Source organism: Vicugna pacos, chromosome 23 (assembly GCF_048564905.1).
Source record: "Vicugna pacos chromosome 23, VicPac4, whole genome shotgun sequence".
Classification (NCBI taxonomy): Eukaryota; Metazoa; Chordata; class Mammalia; order Artiodactyla; family Camelidae; genus Vicugna; species Vicugna pacos.
Genome location: NC_133009.1, coordinates 21,787,326 through 21,801,996, shown reverse-complemented (window position 1 = coordinate 21,801,996; position 14,671 = coordinate 21,787,326). Strand labels below are relative to the sequence as shown.

The following is a 14,671-nucleotide window of genomic DNA, read 5'->3' as shown; positions in this document are numbered from 1 at the left end:
ACAGTAACAAATGTTGGTGAGGATATGGCAAAATCAGAACTTCATAAATGGCTGGTGAGAATATAAAACGGAGCAGGCCCTTTAAAAAACAGCTTGGCAGTCCCTCAAAAAGTCAAAGGTAGAGTTACTATATGACTTAACAACCCCACTCCTAGTTATGTACTGAAAAGAACTGAAAACATGTGTTCACACAAAAACTCATAAGAATGTTCATAGCAGCATTATTCATAATGGCCAAAAAGTGGAAAAAAACTCAAACGTCCATCAACTGATGAATGGATAAGCAAAGCATGGAAGCAGTTCCATATAATGAAATATTATTCAACTATAAAAAGAAATGAAGTGCTGATACATGCTACAATGTGGATGAACCTTGAGGACGTGTTAAGTAAAAGAAGCCAGACTCAAAGGGCCACATATTTTATGATTCTGTTTATAAGAAATATCTAGCATAGGCAAATCTATAGAGATAGAAAGTAGATTAGTGGTTGTCAGGGGTTAGGGAGGAAGGAGGAATGGGGAGTGATTACCAATAGGTACATGGGTTCTTTTGAGGGTAATGAAAATGGTCTGAAATTAGATAGTGGTGCTGGTTGCACAACTCTGTGAATGTACTAAAACCCTCTGAGTTGTATATGTTAAAAGGATGAATGTTATAGGATGTGAATTATAGCTCAATAAACCTTATTTGAAAAAAATAATACAGAGAGATCCTTCACCCATATTCCCCCAGTAGTAAAATTTTATATAACTGTAGTGCAATATTGCAACCAGGACATGGACATGGATTCAATCTATCAAACTTATTCAGATTTCACCAATTTTGCACACTCTCATTTGTGTCTCTTTTTGGCTGTATGCAATTTATCACACAGGCAACTTTCATGAACAGCATAGTCATGAACAGTTCTGAGGGGGAAGATATAGCTCAGGGTAGAATGCATGCCTAGCATGTACAAGGCCCTGGGTACAATCCCCAGTACCGCCATTAAAATTAAATTTAATTCAAATAAATAACTAAATGAATAAACCTAATTACCTCCCCCTACAAGAAAAAAAAAAAAAGAACTGCTCCATCACACAGATTCCTTGTGATATCCCTTTAAGGCTTCAGTCATACCCGCCTCCTACCATCTACCTGACCCTCGGCAACTGCTAACCTGTTTTCTATATCTATCATTTTGCCATTTTAAAAATGTTATATAAATGGAATCAGATACTATGTAAACTTTTGAAATTGACTTTTTTCACTCAGCAGAATTTTCTGGAAGGCAGCTATGCTCACCACTATGCCACCAACGCTCAGCAGAATTTTCTGGAGATCCATTCAGGTTGTTATGTGTATCAATAGTTCCTTCTTTTTTATCACTAAATAGTATTCTGTGATATGGATGTACCACAGTTTATTGAACCTTCCAGCTGTCTGGACATTTGGGTTGTTTCCAGTTTGAGGGAATTACACATAGAGTTATTATAAACATTAATGCACAGGATTTTGTGTAAACATAAGTCATTTTCTCTAAGATAGATGCCCAGGAGTGCAATTGCTGAATCATAGTAAGTGCATATTTAATAATGGAAGAAACAGCCATTGTCTCTCCCAGAGTGGCTGTACCATTTTACATTCCCACCAGCAATGTCTGAAGATCTGGTTTCTCTGCATCCTCATTGGCATTTAGTGTTGTCATAGGTTTTATTTTAGCCATTCTGATTATACATATATACATATATTTTCTAAAAGTTAGACAAATATGCACCAAACCTTTAAAAAATTTTTTATTGAAGTACAGGTGGTTTACAATGTTGTATTAGTTTCTGGTGTATGGTATAGTGATTCAGTTATATATATACATAATATATTCTTTTTCATACCTTTTTTCATTACAGGTTACTACAAGCCATTGAATATAGTTCCCTAAGCTATACAGTAGGACCTTATTGTTTATCTATTCTGTACATAGTAGTTTGTATCTGCCAATCTCAAACTCCCAATTTATCCTTCTCTCCCCCTATTCCCCCCAGTAACTGTAAGTTTTTTTCTATGTCTGTGAGTCTTTTTCTGTTTTGTAAATAAATTCATTTGTGTCATTTTTTAAGATCCCACATATAAGTGATATCATATGATGTTTGTCTTTCCCTGTCTGATTTACTTCACTTAGTATGATAATCTTTAAGTCCATTCATGTTGCTGCAAATGGCATTATTTCATCCTTTTTATGGCTGAGTAGTATTCCATTATATATATGGGCCACATTTTCTTTATCCATTCATCTGTTGATGGACACTGGTTGCTTCCAAAATTTGGTTGCATTTTGGTTCCTTCCATGTCTTGGTTATTGTAAATAGTGCTGCTATGAACATTGGGTGCACCCAAACTTTTGACGATGGTTATTTTTGATGTGTGTGTGTGTGTTTGTGTGTGCAGGATGGAGTTGGGGGGCTAATATTAATGAGGACTTATCTTTCTATGTTACATATTTTTGTAGTGTTCAAATTTTGCATAATGTAATATAAGTTTGGAATCTAAAACTCAGTAGGGGTTTTTAAAAGAGTTAACAGGTAGTAAGAAAATGAAGACAAGTATTATAAAATCTTCCATAGAGGAGCTTGTCCATTAAAGGAAGGGGAGAGGTGGCAGTAGAGGGGAAAATAGTGTTGAGGGAACTTTCTCTTTAATACAGCTGAGGAAAGAAACCAATAGAAAGGGGAGAGGCTGATAATACAAGAGTAGCAAATGTCTGAGTGGCTCTCCATTTATCCAAGACCCTCCCTCCTCTGTCCTGCTCTGTGTTCCAAGTTCTGTGCTCTCAAACACAACTCTGCTCCACCTCATTTAAGGCCCCCATTTTCTCAGGCAGCCCCTTCTCACAGTGCCAGCTCTCCCAGGGCCCCAGGATAATTGTTCCTACCCTGCCCACACCCCCAGGGATGGTCTCTTCAACAGGCTTCCCTTAGTTAAGCCCAAGTGGTGCTCAGTGGTCAGCTCTCCTTTGCCAGGACCCTGGATGATGCATCTGATGAGGTCAGCCCCCAGAGCAGACCAGAGGGACTCAGATCAGCTAAAGAGAGGGGATACCAGCTTTGAGCCCGAGGAAGGCGGGTGCGGGTGGTCCAATGGAGATGTCTGCAGACAGGAGTCAGTGGACTTCACATCTTATTCCCTCAATTTTCTTGGTGAACTAGGAGGCAGTAACTGGTTGCATTCTGCTGGGCACTAGAGCTAGAAACTGATCACTCCTTTTCACAACCATGCTTCCAAAAACAAACAAACAAAGAGTCTTGTTCTTTTCTGAAGAATAAAGTGTCTTTCCTACTCTTTATTGAGGCTGCTGAGCACCGCTGGGTTTTATTATCACAAAACTAATAAGGGGTTAAGGACGTTGACTCTGGAACCAGACTGCCTAGTTCAAATCCTCATTATCACTGTTTTGTAATGTTGGAGAAGGATCCTAGTCTCCATGCCTCAGCTTTCTCATCTGTAAAATGGGGATGCTAATAATAGGATTTACCTCCTAGGTTTTAGGAGGATTAAAGGAATTAACACATGTAAAGCACTCAGCACAGCATCTGGCCCACAATGTGCGCTCAGTACGTGTCAGCTATTATTACTGCAAGGAGAGGTGGCAGGGGTGGGTAATTGGAGTCATTGGAACAGCCCCTGCAAGGAAGGAGACAGACCTGAGCAGGAGCCCGTGAAAAGTTGCTGAGAAACAGCCCAGCTGAGGTTGGAGGGGATGCATCTAGTTCATTCAAAGACTGTCCTTGTGTGTTTACCATATATCAGGGATTGGACTGGGAGCTAGAACCACAGCCGTGAATCATACAGTTTCCATCTGTACAGACGGGGTTACGACATATGTGGGTGGGTCCATGCTTCTGGCAACCCGGGAAAGGGACAGCTGGGGAGCGCCACAAGTAAGGATGAGATGCTGCTCCCGGCCAGGTGATTTGGGTCGCAAGAAACAGGTACCCATGTGAGTTTGCTAAGTCCAAAGAGGCTGAGCGGGCAGGAGGTGCTGTGGGGAACAGCCGGTGCTGCAGGTTCTCAGAGTCAAGAGCAGGAAACAGGACGCAGCGGAAGGAGCCTCGAGGAACAGGATGGACTGGAAGGGAGGCTCCTCTGGTCTCCTAGAGCTTCTGGTTTCTTCAGCTCCTCCTCTGTGCCTGCTCTGCTCATCTCTCCTGCCCAGTGTCTTCTGCTTAATTTTCTCTCTAACGGCCACTCTTTTTTTTTTTTTTTTAACAAAGTCATTGCAGCCGATTCACAGTAGAGCTGGTGGATCTGCTGGCCTGAGGTTAGATACCCAGCCCAGTCCATCGGCCGTGGGCAGGCAAGCTATCCTTTCATCTTAGAAAACTCATTACATTTTGTATCCCTGTACAGTTAGTATTCCCGTAAAGTAAGTTTGCATTTTCATTCTCATGTTGCATTGTCAAAGCAAAAGAGAAATTTGGGATGGTTTTGTTCAAGTTTCTTGTGCTTTATCAGAACATCCTCTGGCCACAAAGGAACTGAGTAAAGAGTGAAAACGGCGGCCCATGCTTTTCTGGCCACTTTCTGCTCAGGTCTATCTCCAATCTGCCAAGTTCTCCGTCTTTTTCCAGAGCCTTCTCCCACCTCTGTTTCAAAATTATGTCATTCTTCTGGATTCTGTCCTGGTTCGTCTAGTGTCTCTCCCCTGGATTTTTTTCACCCTTTATTCTTCTCCACACCTAACATTTTAATGAAAAATTTAAACAAACAGAAAAGTTACATCTAGATTCAACAACTCACCTTTGCCATATTTTCTGTCTTCTCTCCCTGTCTTTTTCCCCTTCTCCCTCTCCTTGTGGAGAATAAATACAATCTCTTACATAATTCCCATACCATTATTGCACCTAATAAAATTAACAGTAATTCCATATCTTCTAACATCTTGTCCATATTTAAGTTTCCTGGATTGTCAGCCCTAGATGTTTGACTCTGTACTTCCACCTCCAAACTATATTCTTATGTTTAACCCAGCTGCCCTCTTCTTCACAGTGAAAATTCCCTTGGTAGAAACCAAGTAATGTTAAGTTATCCAACAGAAGAGGCCAAAGGACTCTGGGGTAAGATGTCTTATCTTTATCTCCCAATGTCCTGCCTTGGGAAAAGAAAGGTCAGTCCATTTCTTTGGAGCTCTGTCCACATTGGGCATCCTTTGTCAACCTCTGTAGAGTTCTTCACAGTGATTTTCAGTGATTCACAGCTGGCTTGCCTCTGGCCTGAGGAAGTTCTGATAAAGCAAAATTTCAAGAAGGTATTATGCCCATCTTAGTTGTCTCATGGCAGTCACGTCCAGGTCAAGAGAGAGAAGGTATACAGGTTATTCTGAACCAGAATCTGTCTGTGCCAGAGATGAAGGGAAAGCATGTTCCAAAACTCCCAGGCCTCACTTGGGTGTCACCAACCTTCTTTAGTGTCAGGTGGGCCTGGGCAGCCTGGAAATCAATTTCCCCAAGCTCTCGCTGGCCTGCCTACCTTCTGCAGGAAGTTCCTCTCTGGAACCAATCACAAATGAGTAAAAGTATCTCTTACAAGAAGATGTCTCATGTTTCTGGAGCCAGAGCCTGAAATCAAGGTGTGGACAGGACTGAGTCCTTCTGAGGGCTGTGAAGGGAGGATCTATTCCAGGCCTTTCTCCTTTGGCTTGTAGATGGCTGTCTTTTCCCTGTGTCTCTTCACCTCATCTTCTGTGTGTGTCTGTCTCCAAATTTCCCCCTTTGATAAGGCCACCAATCCTATTGGATCAGGGACATACTTTGCTCCAGTATAACCTCATTTTAACTAATTCATCTGCAACAGCCCTATTTCCAAATAAGGTTATATACTAGCGTATTGGGAGTTAGGACTTCAGGATGTGAATTTGGGGGTGGATATCTAACAAAGGGATTTGAACCTGATCTCTGATGGGAGAAGCTTGAGGACCATCCAATTGTACACGAAGGGCTGGTGCTTAGGAAATTATTTTGTTTTAATCACATGACAACTCGGAAAGGAAGGGAATTCAAGCACCATTTTACAGATGAGAAAGCCAAAATGTCTCAGCAAACTTATCTCAGACAATGTAATGAATTAGGCCATTTCTATTGAGGGCTAATCTCAGCCATTTTTCTTAATTTTATTCTCAAAATGGAGTCTCTTTTTTTTTTTTAAGTTTAGAATTTGTGGGTACCTTCATGTTGACCAACTTGAATTAATAACTAAAAGTTTTTGGAATGCTAAGGCTGATTGTAATAGGGTGATGGACGTATGGGTAAATTTTTCTTTTCTTGATCCAGTCTCTATTTTCCAAATGTTTTATAATGTAGGACTGTTTTGTGATTAAATTTTTTCATTAAAAAAAATTTTTTTTACTTTTTTTTTTATTGAGCTATAGTCATTTTACAATGTTGTGTCAATTTCCAGTGTAGAGCACAAGTTTTCAATTATACATGAACATACTCATTTAAAAATTTTTGGAGTGAGTTAGAGGGGCTGAGTTCTGAATATTCACCTCTGGAAAGGCTAAGACCTTTCTCACCCCTAACCCCTTGGCACCACCAACCCAGCTGGGCCTGCCCTCCCCCCCACTTCCTGCTCTGTTCCCAGACATGGGAGGGGTCTGGGGATGGTCACTGAACCCAGCTGATCCCTTCCAGACTGGGCTGGTTTTTTAAATTGACCTCAGCATCCGATGCACTTCCATGAAGGAACCTCAGGCTTGCTAGAGAGAGAAAAAGAAATAAATAAGAATGGATTTCCCAGACCTGGCCATTCCCCTCCTCCCCAATCCATTTGGCCAGAATAGGGAGTGAGAGGGGAGAGTGGAAGAGAGGAGGGGAAAGGAGATGAAGAGAGAAAGGAAGAGCCCAGAGGGGAGAATTCTATTGACAGAGAAGAACTTGGGGCTCATCCGCCTTGCATTCCCACCTTCTCAGCTGGAGAACATTCTTCCTTGATAATCTCCAGAAATCCTCTCAAAGACAAGACACCAAGGCCAGACCAGCGCACAGGCCAACAAGATTTGCCCTGAGTGGGTGAAGAGTGGGCCTGCACTACTTCAAGTCTCTGGAAGAAGACAAGTGATTGGCAGCATCCACCGCCCCTGTGAATGCTGTCTTCACGTCTGTTATTTACGAATATGCTCCGAGTGACTTGTGGTAAGCATCAAATCTCAGGCATCAAAGAAATCTGGTCAATAAATTCCTAGAAAGCTTCTTCGGCAGGTGGCCATGATTACTTTTCTATTTGCAGAACCACCCAAAGATGAAATCCAGAGGTGGATCCAAGAAGAAAAAGCCACAGTCCTACTGTTGCCTCACTTATGACACAAACAATATTGTCTAGTGTGTGATGTTTGTCCTCAGTCTCTTCTCCTTCCCCTTTCTGAGTCTCCCTGTAAATATCCAGCTAATCTCAGCACACTAGGAGTCACCAGCCTTCCAAATGCCCTCGTCAGGCACACCCTTGAGACCTACTCTCTGCAGGCAGCTCCTAAGTCCCTCCTCTTCCCCATCTGTGTCCTATCAACACGGATGCAGAGGGAGCATCAGGTCCTAAGCATACAGATCCCCCCCTTTCCCACAGCAATTTCTGATTTAACCTATAAACTGAGGGGCAGGGGGAGAGACGCTTTTCTGTACTCTTTAATTTCCAGTATGTAATAAATTTTGCCTGTTTAAATTAATCCTTTAATAAATGAACAAATGACCAAATGAATCTTCAGGACATGCAACAATACCTTTTTATTAAAACTCAATTTGGAATCTATGTAATAGCAGAGAAAGAGAAAGAATGAAAGAAAGTGAAAGAAAAGGAAAAAAGAGAGACAGAAGCCAGAAAACAACAATGGCAGTGAGCATCTGGTGGTCCAGGCACCAGCCTGGATGCTGGCGCTATGAGGAAGGCTCTTCTCCCAGGACAAGCAAGGCGAATTCGTGGTGGGGAGAGGGAAAAAGCAGCATAAGACATCGTAATGTTTCCGCACCTGTGTTTATGTCAGTTAGAACTTGCCTTTGTGAAGAATGATGACACCACCAACAGACAAGTTTCTGGGATGAGACAATTGCCCCAAAGATTCATTGTTTTAGCTGTGGCGGGTATCAGTTTTATTTGTCCCCTGACATCTTGCACTACCTTGGGACTAAGGCACCATGGGTGGCCTTGACTCACCTGATGACATAATGCCTAGAGGAGTTCCCTCCAATAAAGCCCTGTCACCCAATTCACTTTTGGCTTACAGTCATCATTGCCGGTTTACATGTAAGTATGTGTCCTGGGTCTGGGGGAATAATTCCCGATTTCAAATCCTATGTCTTGTTGCCATACCATAAGTCAGGCCATGTGTCCTGGTGTTTTTAGTTCTAAAAATTCTCATCATAATGTCATATGGTTCTAATTATACTTATAAGAGTTTTTTTTATTAAAAATCTTTCCACTATAAAAATAACATAATCATATTATTAAAATGCTGGAAAATTAGGAAGAAAAACAGCACCTATAATACCTCCATCCTGATGTATAGGTATATACAAGTATATAATTTTCTCAGCATATTACCAAAATAAATACACAATTTTATACCCATTCTCCAACCAACATTACATTTTTTACAAAGTATTGCTAATAAACGTTTTAAAAGAACGAAAGGACAATATTTCATTCAAGAGATCACTAAAATATATTAATTATACTTCTATTTGTTTTTAATTTTCACAGGTCTTCATAAATCTACAACATATACCATTGTAATGTACTTCCCATATTTAAAATTTTTATTTAGTTTCTTTAGTACAAGTTGAATTTCAGGCTCAGAGTATGAATATGCTAATGACTCTTCGATACATATTGCAAATTGCTTCCCAAAAAAGTCGTGCTAACAAATACGACCATCAGCAATGTCTGAGGGTGTCTGTTCCACGTCATCACTACCAACAAACCAATGTGCTGAGATGAAATTTGAAATGATTCTCATGATAGTTTCATTGAGCTATGCCTCTCCCCATCTTAGAAGGGAAAGTACAGGTACAGAATGGGTGTTAAACAGATACTGATGATGGTAAGCTGACCAGGGGTGTTTTTTAAGCCAGATGTTTGGGGGAGCGGGGCACTTAAATGATGCTCCAAACCACAATTTCCAATGATTTATCTGAGGACTGCTAGGAAACAAAACTATGGCAGGTAAATAAATGGCCTGCAGCAATCCCAATTAGGAGAGCTTTTTCAGAAGAAAAGGCTTTTGGCAGATTTGAGTCTGAAGCCAAACTCCAAACAGTTCCAGGTGCACTGCCTCACACGATGGGTCCGATTTCTATGTAAACACCTTGGAAAGCATTACTGCCCCACAACGGTCTTTTCAACTCTACTCAGAGTTGCAAATATAGACTTTATTATTTTCTAATATAACAATAAATGCTGGCTAGATACTACTAAATAGCTATTCATTGATAAGGGAAGGTGAAAATAGCATTTACAGGGCACTTACAAAAAGCCAGTCCCTTCACATTGGTTTTGTCTGTTTAATAAGCCTGAATCTGGCCAGTAGGGTTATAGCTCAGTGGTAGAATGTGTACTTAGCATGCACAAGGTCCTGGTTCAATCCCCAGTAACTCTATTTAAAAATTTTTTTTAAATAAGCTTGAATCAAATGTGCTGGTCCTTCAGTCTCACTTGGCAGCACTGGAAAACTATGTTCCAGGAGCACAGTGACCAAACTTGGGGCTCCTTGGCTGGGTCTCCCCAGTTTCAGATACTGTCCCTCTCTGGAAGCAATGGAATAGCAGTAGCTGTATACCCCGAGGAAGTAAAAATGATAGAAAGGTATTTACTAAGTTCCACGAGGCTAATATGCTAATTGATGATACATGGCAAATGGTTGACATGCACTCTCCTGACTAGATGACTGTTGCATTTAGATACTAATCTCTCTGAAAATTACTGCAACTTTTAACATTAGGCATTATTCTGGATTTTAGCAACTTTTTTGAGGGTCTTAGTATATTTATATGACATCCTAGAAAAACTGACCAATTCTTAGCAGGTAAAACTATTCAGAAATGTGGCCATTTTAAAGATTTTCAATGTAAATTTCTGATAACCGTGACTAACTGTAGTCAAATAAAAGTTTGCAAATCATGTGGGCAGCAGAGACAGGGCATGGACTCCCAGATCTGCCTCTTGCTAGTCTGGCCTTCCTTAGCCTGTTTCATCATCTGTAAATGGGGCAGAATAATATATACTTATTACTTGAGAAAACATATCCAATGTACTCATCACAGTGCCATAAATGCTCAATAAATATTAGTTATGTTTATTATTATTATTATTATTATTTTTATTATATTACTATGATGATGATGAAGGAGCCCATCAGATGAAAGCACAGGACAAGTAGGGATGTTTAGTCCCCTGGAGTTTGGTATAATCAAATCATTAAACTACTTTTACTGAAGGGCTAAATTCCTTTTGGGTTAATTAGGGAGGTGAAACCGACTATGTCTTTAAGTGTGAAAAATATGTATTTGCCTTCAGTCTTTTTTTTTAAGTGTCTGGTACTTAGTAGATGCTGAAATATACTTGTTGAATAGAGGTAAAATTTTCAAGTTGAGGTATACTTGACATATAACATTATATTACTTTTAGGTATACAATATAATGATTCAATATTTGTATCCAGTGGATTCTTGAATGACTCAGGAGTTACAGGTGATGTACCCTGGCAGTCGAAAATCAGTGTATAACTTTACAGTCAGCCCTCTATATTCCAACAATTCCACATACATGGATTCAGCCAACTATGGTCATGTAGTACTGTGGTATTTACTATTGAAAAAAATCTGATTATAAGTGGACCCATGCAGTTCAAACCCATATAGCTCGAGGGTCAGCTGCATATTGTAACTTGATCCACCACAGTAAATCTACTTTATATCTGTCACCATACATTGTTAGGAAATTATTTTCTTGTGATGAGAATGTTTCAGCTTTACTCTTTTAGCAACCTTCAAATGTGCAATACAGTATTTTTAACTGCAGTCACCATGTTATACATTATATCCTCATGACTTATTTATTTTATAACTGGAAATTTTGACCCCCTCACCCATTTCACCAACCCCCACACCACCCCTCCACACTCCATGCCCATCTCTGACAACCAATCTGTTCTCTGTATCTATGAACTTGGTTTTGTGCTTTGGGTTGTTTGTTTTTTGATTCCACATATAAGTGAGATCCTACAGTATTTACTTTCTCTGTCTGATTTACTCCACTTAGCATAATGCCCTCAAAGTCTATCCATGTTTGTCACAAATTCTTTGCCTCCAGCCTTTTATTTTTACATAAATTTATTATTTTTTAGGGGGAGGTAATTAGGTTTATTCATTTATTTTTAATGGAGGTAAAAACCCAGGACCTTGTGCGTGCTAGGCACACACTCTACCCTTCAGCTATACCCTCCCCCACTGCCTCCAGTCTTAACTCTCAAACTCCCCACTCACCCTGCTGCCAATGTGATATTCATACAAGAAAACCTGATTATGTCTCTTCGCTCATTACCCTCCCCAGCAGCCCAAGTGTCTTAGCCTGATAGACAAAGCCACCTAGGACCAAGTCCCTGGTCATTTTCCAGCCTCCTCTCCTGAGACTTCCTGCCTTCTTACATATGTCCTGGTTTTATGAAAATGCTTGCCTCACTAACTTTACTCATGCTGTTCCCTCTACTTGAAACACCCTTTCACCTCTTCTTCACCTAATCTATACCTACTCATTCTTCAAGGCTAATGCAAATTCCTATTTTTTATTTTAAAAAAAAAAGAAAATTTGCATAATAATATCATGTTTATGCATGTTGATATATGAATACCATGTTGGAAAGAAGTCAAAATATCTGAAAATACAAACTCTTAACTGTTAGTAGTTATCTGTAATCATTTTCTTCCTTATAATAAGAAAATAGTTTAAATGTTAAATTTTTTTTTTAATCTAAAGAAAATTGAGGTGTCATCCCTTCCCAAATGCTCCCTGACCCTGAGGTTTGTTTGGTGCTCCCACAGGACTCCCGAGATGACTTTCATGGAGAACACACCATACCATGATGAGATTATCCCTTTCTCAGTAGGGCAAGGGCTGTCTATCTTTTTGCCTTTGTAGCAAATGCCTAGTATAGTGCCAGACACACAATGGGCACTCAATAGATGCTTGTTGAACTGACCTGAATTGCTATTGTTCGCACCTAGTGAGCAGCTAGTACATCCTACACAGATCTGTGGGCAGATTCTGGCCAGACATTTGTAAGAGGCAAATTCCAGAGCAGAGCCATTTATCTGTGTCTGCCGTTCCCAGTCACTCTGTCAGGAGCCACGAGTGCCTTTTCCCAGTTTTGGCACTTCAGTTTTTTCTAACTATAGAAGTAATATAGTCTCACTGTAAAAATAAAAATTTGGAAAGCATAGACTGCAATAAAGTAAGAAAAAAAAAAGATCTATTCAGTCCAAATAACTACTATTTTTTAACCAGAATTATTTAGACCAATGTTTTCCCATTTTCTTTTCCCATTTCCTGGCACATATATTGACTTCTAAATTTTCCAAGCACTGGGCTAATCAGGAAGTGAAGGGATTCATCTATGCTCACAAATGAAAATTTGTGGAGGGCAATAGTGCATTTAGAAAGACTTTGAATAATCTCTGTAAAACCCATGTTTAATGTGCTGGAGTTTCTTTGCCTCCTGATAAGTTTAAAGGACCTAGGGAGAGAAATTTTGTCTCTGGAATAACAACAGATTTCTCTTTCATCAGTGACTCCTGGTAGCTAAGGGTGAAGAAGCTAATTTGGTGTTCAAGATAACCCAGAAGCAAGGAAAAGCTGACTGCTCTGGGAGAAAACACAAAGATACCATCCCCAAATAATTGTTATATATAAAGTCAGGGAGAGCCTTCTCCGAATAAGGGGGTTTCTCTATTGATTTTGAGTAGCAATGAGGTGTCCTTGATGACGGAGAGAGAATATCCAGGGAAGGACGCTACTCACAGGCAGAAAGGTCCCCCGGGCAAAGTCAGAATCTCTCGCAGATGTTAACTACTCTGGATCCAGCACAGAAAGATCTTCCTCCTGATTCCACAATTACTGTTCTACCTCAGAGAGTAGGGGCCATTGTGGGACTTCCAATAATGCAGCTATTACTTAATTCAGCTTCTTCCTAAACCTTATGTAGAAGGACTGGGCCCATACTATGTCCTGGGGGACACTGACTATCTACCTAGCAGGGGACTGAAGCCAAAGCACGATAAATCCCCTAAAGTTAACCCAGACCTTCATGCTTCAGAAAGTGTTAGTTTGCCCATGTGTTTGGGTACTATTGATAAAGCTACTTTAAATTGCAATGATACATAGCAGATCATACCTTTTGAAAGCCGTAAAGACAGGTCTGGCCCAATGACTGCCGTTCCTGGAGCCCCTACTCTGTGTCAGGTGCTCTGTACTTACTCTTTCTAATCCTTAAAGTGACCAGGCAAGCTAGGATTATTATTACACTTTAAGATCATCTCACTCATTTTACAGATGAGGAAACAAGACATAGAGAGGCTGGTAATAAGTGGCAGAGCTAGGACTTCAACTCCAAAGGCCCCTCTTTTCCCACTTGGTCTCCTTTTCTCCTGGCTGTGCCATGGCCGTCGTCATTGCATGGGTTCTGCCGGGGGAAGGTCTAAATAAGAATTATACTCAGGTGGCATTGCCAACCCTCACGGCACTGGTAAGCTGTGACAAGGACCCCAGACCACTTCCTGGGTAGATTTTTGGCAAGATATTTAGGAGGGAGAACAGAGTAATAACCTTAGCTCTATTATGGAGCTTTGCCATGACTGTGGAGGGTTTACAGGTCCCAGAAGAGAACCGAGAAGGCCTAGAAACTCCTTACCTTAACTATAGAGGCCTTTTTTCCCTTCTCTTTTCTTTCTTTTTCTTTTTTTTTTAATTTTTACAGAGTTAAATCTCTTCTTTATAGATTCTAGGTTATATGTCTTCTTCTTTTTTTTTTTTAATTTTTAATGGAGATACTGAGGATTGAATCCAGACCTCATGCATGCTAAGCATGTGTTCTACCACCAAGCTATTAATCTGCTTTCTAGAAAGGGAAGGATGGATGTGGCAGGAATACCAGCCCTCCAGGCCAATGGAGGGAATTCAGATTCAGCTGCTAAAGAAGTTCAGAGAAGTCTGAGCAATGGGAGCTGGGGACATGGAGAGTTGAAATAGCCCCTTAGCAGGGGGAAGGATTGCTAGATTTACCAAATAAAAATACAGAATACCCAGTTAAATCTGAATTTCAGATAAACAATGAAATATTTTTTAGTATAAATATGTCCCAGGCAGCATTTTATCTGGCAACCCTAGTGGAGCTGAGTCTGAGGATGAACAGGGGTAGGGGAGAGCTCCCTCTTAGAAGTCTGTGGACAGTGTGTCCAGGATGGGTCTTGCTGTGGCTGGATGTCAGTGTTGGAAGTGGTCCTAGGGAAGCTTACTGTCTCATCAGGGAGCCGTAGGAGTCCTGAGCTCTCATATTCCAGCCTAGGGAGAGACAAGCCATCTGAGACTATAGGGGAGGTACATGGATTTTTAGACCAAGGTGACTTAGAAATGTTCATTTCCAGGTAAAGGCTTAAACTT

At 40.5% G+C, this 14,671-nt stretch overlaps 1 long non-coding RNA gene across 2 annotated transcripts; it reads left to right on the top strand.

The window, feature by feature from the left end:
- The first annotated feature begins 3,862 nt into the window (after window positions 1–3,862).
- On the top strand, window positions 3,863–7,458 carry LOC116285248 (uncharacterized). 2 transcript variants are annotated; one of them, XR_012063321.1, is made up of 3 exons: window positions 3,863–3,974; window positions 6,974–7,164; window positions 7,259–7,458. It is a non-coding gene; the product is annotated as an uncharacterized lncRNA (long non-coding RNA). The 2 variants fall into 2 exon arrangements; XR_012063322.1 differs by having other exon boundaries at window positions 3,902–3,974; window positions 6,943–7,164.
- Window positions 7,459–14,671: the final 7,213 nt, after the last annotated feature.